Here is a 9,953-nt window from a genome sequence, read left to right as displayed (position 1 = left end):
ACTAGAATGTTGCCTGGGTTTCAGCACTTAGGCTACAGAGAGAGGTTGAACAGGTTGGGTCTTTATTCTTTGGAGCGTAGAAGGTTGAGGGGGGACTTGATAGAGGTTTTTTAAATTTTGAGAGGGACGGACAGAGTTGACGTGGGTAAGCTTTTCCCTTTGAGAGTGGGGAAGATTCCAACACGGGGACATAGCTTCAGAATTGAGGGACAAAGGTTTAGGGGTAACATGAGGGGGAACTTCTTTACTCAGAGGGTTGTGGCTGTATGGAATGGGCTTCCGGTGGAAGTGGTGGAGGCAGGCTCGATTTTATTATTTAAGAGTAAATTGGATAGGTATATGGATAGGAGGGGATTGGAGGGTTATGGTCTGAGTGCAGGTAGATGAGACTAGGTCAGGGAGAATGGTCGGCGTGGACTGGTAGGGCCGGACAGGCCTGTTTCCATGCTGTAGTTGTTATATATTGTTATATATTGTTATAAGATTAGATATTCAGTGAGTGGCAATTCTGATACATTTTATAATAAGTGGCAATCTTTTTTAACGTTTTTCCATTCTCTGCAATCTCTGTCTCCTGACTAATGGATCACCCCTTCTCCCCTTTTGTTTGGCTTTTGTTTTGCTTTGTTTTGTTTTGTTTTATTATATCTTTGAAACACAGAAAGTATGACTAGTTTTTATTTCAATCTATTGAGATACACAGTACTTTGATTGTAGTATTGCCATTTTTGTTTCTATCCTTTGATTGTGATTCTCATCATTGAACTGACATTGTTTTTCATTTTCATGTGTCATATTTCTTAATAAAAATATAATTTTTTTTTAAAAGGAAAAAAAACACAATGGACACAACTAACACAGAATGTGTCATTACATCAGTACTAACCCATAGTGTGTCACTTCATCAATACTACTCCACAGTGCGTCACTCCAACACTACAACACAGGAACGTGTCACTCCATCAGTACAAACCCACAGTATGTCATTCCACAAGTATGACACCGCAGTGCGAAACCCTATCAGTACAAACTTCATTAAGTCATTACTTCAGTACTACCCAAAAGTGTGTCACTCCATCAGTACCGCACCACAGCATGTCACTCCATCTGTACTACCACAAAGGTATCACTCCACCAGAACTACCCCACAGTTTATCATACCTCCCATATGACCTAACAGTGTGTCACTCCATCGGTACTACCATACAGCGTGTCACTCCATCAGAACTACACCACAGTGTGTCTCTCCACCAGTTCTACCCCACCGTATGTCACCCTATCTGTACTACCATACAGTGTGTCACTCAATCTGTACTGTCGCACAATGTGTCACTCCATCATTACTACCACAAAGGTTGTCACTCAACCAGAACTATCCAATAGTGTGTCACTCCATCAGAAAAAAACCCCAGATTGTCATATACATCAGTCCTACCTCAAAGTGTGTCATTTCATTTGTACAATACCATAGTGTGGCATTCTATCAGCATTTCATCAGTACCGCACCACTCTATGTCACTTCATTCAGTACAACCCAAGAGCGAGTCACTCCATCAGTACCTACACACAGTATGTCATTCCATCAGTCCTACCCCACAGTGTGCCCTTCATCAGTACTACCACATAGTTTGTTACTCCATCGGTACTACCCCACACTGTGTGACTCCATCAATATTACCGCACTGCGTTTCACTCCATCAGTACTATCCCAATGTATATCAGTCCATCAGTGTGATATGTTGTGTTATTCCATCAGTACCACCAGTGTGTCACTTCATCAGTACTACCCCAGAGTTTGTCATAACAATAGTACATCTGCATAGTGTTACTCCATCAAACCTACCTCAGCGTGTGTCATTGCATCAGTACTGTCCAACAATGTGTCACTCCATCATTACTACCCCACAGTGCGTTACCCCATCAGTATTACCACATAGTTTGTTACTCCATCAGTACTACCACACACCGTGTGACTCCATCAATTCAACCCCACTGTGTGTCACTCCATTAATTCTGCCTCAAAGTGTGTTACTCCATCTGTACTACCCCGCAGTGTGGCATTCCATCACGGTGTGTTATTCCATCAGTACTACCCCACAGTGTTTCACTCCACCAGTACTACCCTGGAGTGCGTTACCACATCAGTATTACCATAAAGTGTGTCACTACATCATTACTAACCAACAGTGTGTCATCTATCAGTAAATGAAACTTGCAATGTGTCACTCCATCAGTGCTTCCCCACGGTTTGCTATACCTACGGTACTATCGCACTGGGTGTCACTCCGTCAGTAGGACCACACAGCATGTCACTTCATCAGAACTACCCCACAATGTGTCTTTCCATCTCATGTATCCCACAGAGTATCACTCTATAAGTACTACCACACAGTGTGTCTCTCCATCATTTCTGCTACAAAGGTTGTCACTCCACCAGAACTATCCCGCAGTGTGTCACTCCATCAGTATAACCCACAGTTCTACCTCAAAGTGTGTCACTCCATCTGTACATTCCTTCAGGTGTGGCATTCCTACACGGTGTGTCATTCCATCAGTACTCCAGTAAAGTTTGTCATAACATCAACAGTGTGTTATTTATCAGAAAAATCTCGCAGAGCGTCACTCCATCAGTACTATTCCACAGTTTGTCACTCCATCAGTTCCACCACATAGTTTGTTACTCCATCAGTGCTACCTCATAGTGTGTCATCCATCAGTTCTACCTTGCAGTGTCATTTCATCAGTACTACCCAACAGGTTGTCACTCCATAAGTACTCAACAAACTCATAAGTACTTAACAAACTCATCAGGAAGGTTGGCTCCATCCTGGGGAGGACTTGGATACTTGGAAGGTGGTCTTGGAGGGGATGATGCTCCTCAAACTGTGGAGCATCCTGGACAAAACAGCCATCCCCTCCCTACCTGACATACTGGTCATCCTCAGGAGTGCCTTCAGCAACAGACTGGTCCCAGAGATCGCCACAAGAGATCCTTCTTCTCTGTGGCTATGAAACTTTACAACTCCTTCCCATTCTGCCATGGGGTAGACTGAAACTGAGTTTACCCCTCCCCCCATTACCTCCTCAATCTTTGCACATCCCCAAAGCCTTACCACTCATCACTTTAATTTCATGTTTCATGTATTTTGAGGTTTTAAATGACTGTTGGCAAATTAATTTCCCTCTTGGGATAAATAAAGTTCTATCATATCGTATCGTATCGTATCGTAAGTACTACCCCACAGTGTGTCACTCCATCAGTACTGCCCCACAGCGTCAATCCATTAGTACTAACCCACAGTATACCATTACATCATTACTACCCCAAAGTGCATCATTCCATCGGTACTCCCACATAGTTTGTCACTCCATTGGAACTACCCCACACTGTGTGACTCCATCAATACAACAGCACCATGTTTCGCTCCATCAGTACTATCCCACAGTGTATCAGTCCATCAGTGCGACGGCACATTGTGTCATTCCATTAGTACTATCCGACAGTGTGTGACTCCATCAGTACTACCCCACAGTGCGTCATAACAACAGTACTACCCAACAGTGTGTCACCATATCAGAACTACCCCACATTTTATCATAGCAATAGTACACCGCACAGTGTGTCACTCCATCAGTATACCCCACAGTGTGTCACTCCAGCAGTACTACCCCACAGTTTGTCATTCCGTCAATACTACTCCACAGTGTGTCATCATTACTACACCACACTATGTCACTCCATCAATACAACCCCGCAGCGTGTCTTTCCATCAGTATCACACAACTGTACATAATTCCATTAATACTAGCCCACAGTGTTTTACTTCATCAGTACCACCTTAAGTATCATTCCACCTGTACTACCGCACAGCGTTTCACTCTATTAGTACTACCCAACAGTGTGTCACTCAATCAGTACTACTCCACATTGAGTCATTCCATCAGTACTACCCCACAGTATGTCACTCAATCAGTTTTACCCCACAGAATGCCATTCCATCAGTACTAGCCACAGTGTTTCACTCGATTGGGACTACTTGAAATATGCCATTCCATCCATACTACCGCAAAGTGTGTCAATCCATCACTGCAACTCCATAGTGTAATATTCCATCAGTAGGATTCCACAGTTTGTCATAGTAGCAGTACTACTGCACAACATTTCAATCCATCAGTACTATCCCAGTGTGTCACTCCATCACAAATACCACAGAATGTGTCATTACATCAATACTACGCCACAGTGTGTCATTCAATATATACCACACAGTATATCACTCCATCAGCACGACAACACACTATGCCACAGATTTTTAATTCATCAGTACTACCTTAATTATCAGTCCACCATTACTGTTAGAGTGTGTCATTCCATCAGTACTACCACACAATGTGCCATTCTAGCAAAACTACTCCATAGTGTGGTAATCCATCTGTACTACCCCACACCATGTCACTCCAACAGTACAGCATGTCATTCCACCAGTACTACCCTGCAGTTTTCATGCCATCAGTACTACCTTAAGTATCTCATTCCATCCGTACTTAGCCGCAGTGTGTCTCTCCATCAGTACAACACAACAATAGTAACCATTCCATCAGTACTAACCCACAGTTTTTTACTTCATCAGCACTACCTTAAGCATCAATCCATCACTACTATTACAGAGTGTATCATTCCATCAATACTACCACACAATGTGTTACTCTATTAATACAGGGTGGTAATCCATTAGTACTACCCCACACCATGTCACTCCATCAGTACAACCCAAGAGCGTGTCACTCCATCAGTACTACCCACTGTATGTCATTCATCTGTACTGCTCCACAGTGTGTCACCTCATCAGTAATGCCACACTATCACTCCATTAATACTATTCTACAGTGTGTCACTCCATCAGTACTATCCCACACCTTGCCACTCCATCAATACAACCCCAGAGCGTGTCACTCTATCAGTACAACACACAGTGCGACAAGAATGAATACAACACAATGTGTCACTCCATCAGTACGACACTACACTATGTCACTCCATCAGTACAACCCTAGAGCGTGTTACTCCATCAGAGCTACCCGGCAGTATGTCATTCCATCCTACAGTGTTTCGCTCTATCAGTACTACCTTAAGTATGTCATTCCATCCGTACTACTCCACAGTGTGTCAATCCATCACTACTACTCCGCGTTTTTGTCATTCCATCAGAACTATCACACAGTGCCTCACTCTATAGGTACTGCCTTAGAATGTCATTTTACTGATAATACTCCATTGCATGTCATTCCAACGGTACTACACATTATGTCATTCCATCAGTACTACCCACATTGTTTCACCCCATCCGGACTACGCTGGATCAATATTACCTCAGTTTGTCAATGCATCAGTACTACCACACAGTGTGTCATCCATCAGTACTGCTCGACCATGTATCACTCCATCAGTACTATGCCACAGGGTGTTACTCCATCAGTACTGTGTGTCATTCTATCAGTCCAACCTAACAGTGTATCACTCCATCAGTTCTACTCCACAGCTTGTCATAACAATAGTACTACTACACAGCGTGTCACTCATTCAGTACTACCCTACAGTATGTTATTCCGTCAGTACTACCCCACAGGGATTCACTCCATCAACACTACCCCACAGTATGTCATTTCATACTTATTACTCCACAGTGTGTCAATCCAACACGACTATTCCACAGTGTGTCACTTCATCAGTACTACTGCACAGTGTGTCATAACAACAATACGATTCCACATTGTGACACTCCAACAGTACCACCCGAGTGTCACTAAATCAGTACTACTCCACAGTGTCTCTCCATCAGCACTCCCCTAAAGTGTGTCACTCCTTCAGTACTGTTCCACAGTATGTCGCTCTATCCGTACTACCCCACAGTGTGTCATTACATCAGTAGTATCGCACTGTGTGTCACTCCATCTGCACTATCCCATGGTGTCAATCAACATTACTACCCCACAGTGTGTTATTCCATCAATACTACTCTATAGTGTGTCACTCCATCTGTACAATCCCACAGTCTGTCCAACCAACAGTACTAGTCTACATTGTGTCATGCTATGCAATGCTCCACTATGTGTCAGTGCTTCCCCACAGAGCGTCATTCCATCAGTACTCCCCTGCAGTCAGTCTATCCGTACTATTCCACAGAGTGCACCCTGACAGTACAACCCCAAAGTCACTCCATCAGTACTGACCCACTGTGTATAATTCCATCCGTACTACCCCCAGTGTGTCTTTCAATCAGCACTACTCCAAAGTGTGTCACTCCAAAAGCTCTGCCACACAGTGTGTCACTTTATCAGTACTATCCAGCAGAGTATCATTCTATCAGTATTAACCCACCGTGCGTCACTCCATCAGTACTAACACATTGTTTGTTACTGCATCAGTACTACCCCACACTGTGTCACTCCATCACTGCTACGTTTGAGAGTGCCACTCCATCAGTACTACCCAACACTGTGTCACTCTATCACTGCTACATTTGAGAGTGCCACTCCATCAGTACTACCCCACACTGTGTCACTCCATCACTGCTACGTTTGAGAGTGCCACTCCATCAGTACTACCGCACACTGTGTCACTCCATCACTGCTACGTTTGAGAGTGCCACTCCATCAGTACTACCCCACACTGTGTCACTCCATCACTGCTACGTTTGAGAGTGCCACTCCATCAGTACTACCCCACACTGTGTCACTCCATCACTGCTACGTTTGAGAGTGCCACTCCATCAGTACTACCCCACACTGTGTCACTCCATCACTGCTACGTTTGAGAGTGCCACTCCATCAGTACTACACTACAGTGTGTCCATCCATCAGTTCTCCCCCTCAGTGTGTCACTGCATCAGTACAATCTCATAGTTTGCCACTGCTATCCCACTTTGTGTCACTCCATCAGTACTACTATGTCGTAACAAAAGTACTACTGAAAACATTTTCACTCAGAGAGTTGTAAATCTGTGAAATTCTCTTCCTCAGAAGGAAGTGGAGGCGAATTCTCTGGATGCTTTTAAGAGAGAGGTAGATAGAGTTCTTAATGATAGCGGAGTCAGGGGGTATGGGGAGAGGGCAGGAACGGGGTACTGATTGTGAATGATCAGCCATGATCACATTGAATGGCGGTGCTGGCTCGAAGGGTTGAAATGCCTACTCCTGCACCTATTGTCTATTGTCTATTGTCTATTGATAGTACCACCCCACAGTGTCACTCCATCAGTGCTAGCCGACTGCATCATTCCATCCGTACTAGCCCCAGTGTGTCATTCAATCAGCACTTCCCCAAAGTATGTCACTCCACCAATACTATCCCACAGTGTGTCACTCTGTCAGTACTACGCTGCAATGTGTCGTCCATCAGTACTGCCCCATTGAATGTTACTCCATCAGTAACATACATCAAGGTATCACTACCTCAGTACTATCCCCCTGTATTGCTCAATCAGTACGGCCCCACCAAACGTCATTCCATCAGTAATATTCCACAATGTTCACTCCACTAGTTCTACCTTTTAGTGTGTCACTCACATAGCACGAGCCCACTGCGTATCAGTCCATCAGTACTATCCCACGGTGTGTCACTTCATCAGTAACACACCACAGTGAGTTTACTACCACAGTACTATCCCACAGACAGTCATACCAACAGTACTATCCTGGTGTACCACACTATCAGTACTACCCCTCAGTCTGTCACTCCATTAGTACTAGGGAGATGGTGATTTTTCGTGGATATGGGGGGGGGGGGGGGGGGGGGAACTTTCATTTTCTCGCTCTCTGCCGGGAACAGGAGGCAAACATCGGCCATCTTGAAACAGGCCCCAAGCTCTCTCCCTCCTCTTCCTGTTTCACTTTTCCCTTTTTACTTCAGAGATACAGCGCAGAAACAGGCCCTTCGGCCCTCCGAGCCCTTGCCGACCATCGATCGCCCGTGCAAACACTAGTTTAGTTTAGAGATACAGCGTGGAAACTAAACTAATAATTGATAGACTCTCTAACCCTCTATCTCTTCCCAGCCCACCATCTCTCTAGTTCCTCTCTTTTGACTAAAAAAACTGAAATAAGTTAAACTGAAATCTAAACTCTCCCCTTTCTCTCTCCCTCTCACTCTACCACTCTCTCTCCCTGCCCTGTCTTCTCCCTCACTCAATATTTGATGTCACATTCCCCCCTCTCTCCCCCACTCTCTTTCCCCCTCTCTCATTCCCCCATCCACTTCATTACAATAAATTTACAATATAAACTAAACTAATATTTGATACCCTTTCCCACCTTCCACTTTATAATACATTTACAATAACTTAAACTAATATTTGATACACTCTCTCTCCATCCCCTTCCTTTTTTTCTCCCTCTTTATGCCCTCTCTCTCCTCCCTCTCTCTCTCCCACCTCTTTCTCTCCCCTCCATTTTATAAGATTACATTTACAATAATAAATTAAACTAAATCAATATTTGATAACTCTCTCCCCCTTTCTCTCTGCTCATCTCTCTCTCTCTCCCATCTCTCTCTCCTCCTCTCCCTCTCGCTATCTCCCCCTCTCTCCTTTCCTCTCCACTCTCTCTCCCCCTCTCTCCCCCCCCCTTTCTCTCTCTTTCTCTCCCCTCCACTTTATAAGATTGCATTTACATTAATAAATTAAACTAAACTAATACTTGATAATCCTCTCCCCCTCTCTCTCTCCTACACTACCCCCTCTCTTTCTCTCCCCCTCACTCCCCCTCTCTCTCCCCTCACTCTCCTTCCTCTATCTCTTCCCTCTCTCTCTCTGCCCCCTCTCATTGATCCGAAACACTACCACCAATCCAGTGTAGATGTTGACCATTATGGGGACTCTGGACACGGGGGAGGAAACTTGATTTTTTTGTGGATATGGGGGTGGGGGGAAGAAAGGCCAAATTCTCGCCCTCCACTTGGAACAGGTGGCAAAAAGTCGGCCATCTTGATATCGGCCCGAAATTCTCGCCCTCCTCTCGCTGCTTCACCTTTCCCCTTTTAATTTCAGAGATAGTGCAGAAACTGGCCCTTCGGAAAAGGAGTCTATGGCGACCAGTGATCGCCCATTCACACGCTTATTAATTTAGAGCTACAGCATGGAAATTAAAATAATATTTAATATACTCTCTCCCCTCCCTCTCCCTGCCCTCTCTCTCTCTCCCCCCACTCTCGCCCTTCCCCTCATCTCACATCTCTCTCTCCTCTCTGACTATATAAACCAAACTAAACTAAAAACTAAACTCTCTCCCCCTCTCTCCACTTTATTATAATAAATTTACAATAAGAAACAAAACCAAAATTTGACTCCTTCTCCCCACATCCATTTTATAATAAACTAGACCAAGTGGACCCGTTGTGCCCAAACCTCTCCTGCATTGGTGCAGCACCCTCTCCTCCCCCTCCCCTCCCCCTCCCATCCCCCTCCCCCTCCCCCTCCCTCTCCCCCTCCCTCTCCCCCTCCCCTCTCCCTCCCATCCCTCTCCCCCTTCCCCCTTCATCTCCCACCCTTTCTACCCACCTCAACCCCCCTTACCCTCCCTCCACCCCCTTCCCTCCCACCCCCTTCCCTCCCTAGGAGACAAAGATTTAACCATTAAAATGTGAATAACTTCAAAACTATAACACTGATTTCTATGAAACATCTTCCATTAGCACCAAAGGGACGACGGTGAGTAAGGTGGGCCTAAAGTTGTCACGTTATTGTGTACCGTTTTGGCTGTATATCAGGAACAAACAAACAAACAATCACACAAGAGTTTTAGTATATAGATTCACCATAAATTAAACTAATATTTGTTACCCCCTCTCTCCTCTCTCTCTCCCCCCTCTCTCCTCTCTCTGCCCCCTCTCTCTCCCTCTCACTCTCTTTTTTGCCCCAATCTCTCTCTCTTCCCTTGTCTCTCCCCTCTCTCTCCCC

Source organism: Rhinoraja longicauda, chromosome 31, assembly GCF_053455715.1.
Source record: "Rhinoraja longicauda isolate Sanriku21f chromosome 31, sRhiLon1.1, whole genome shotgun sequence".
NCBI lineage: Eukaryota > Metazoa > Chordata > Chondrichthyes > Rajiformes > Arhynchobatidae > Rhinoraja > Rhinoraja longicauda.
Note: the sequence above shows the minus strand (reverse complement) of the source record.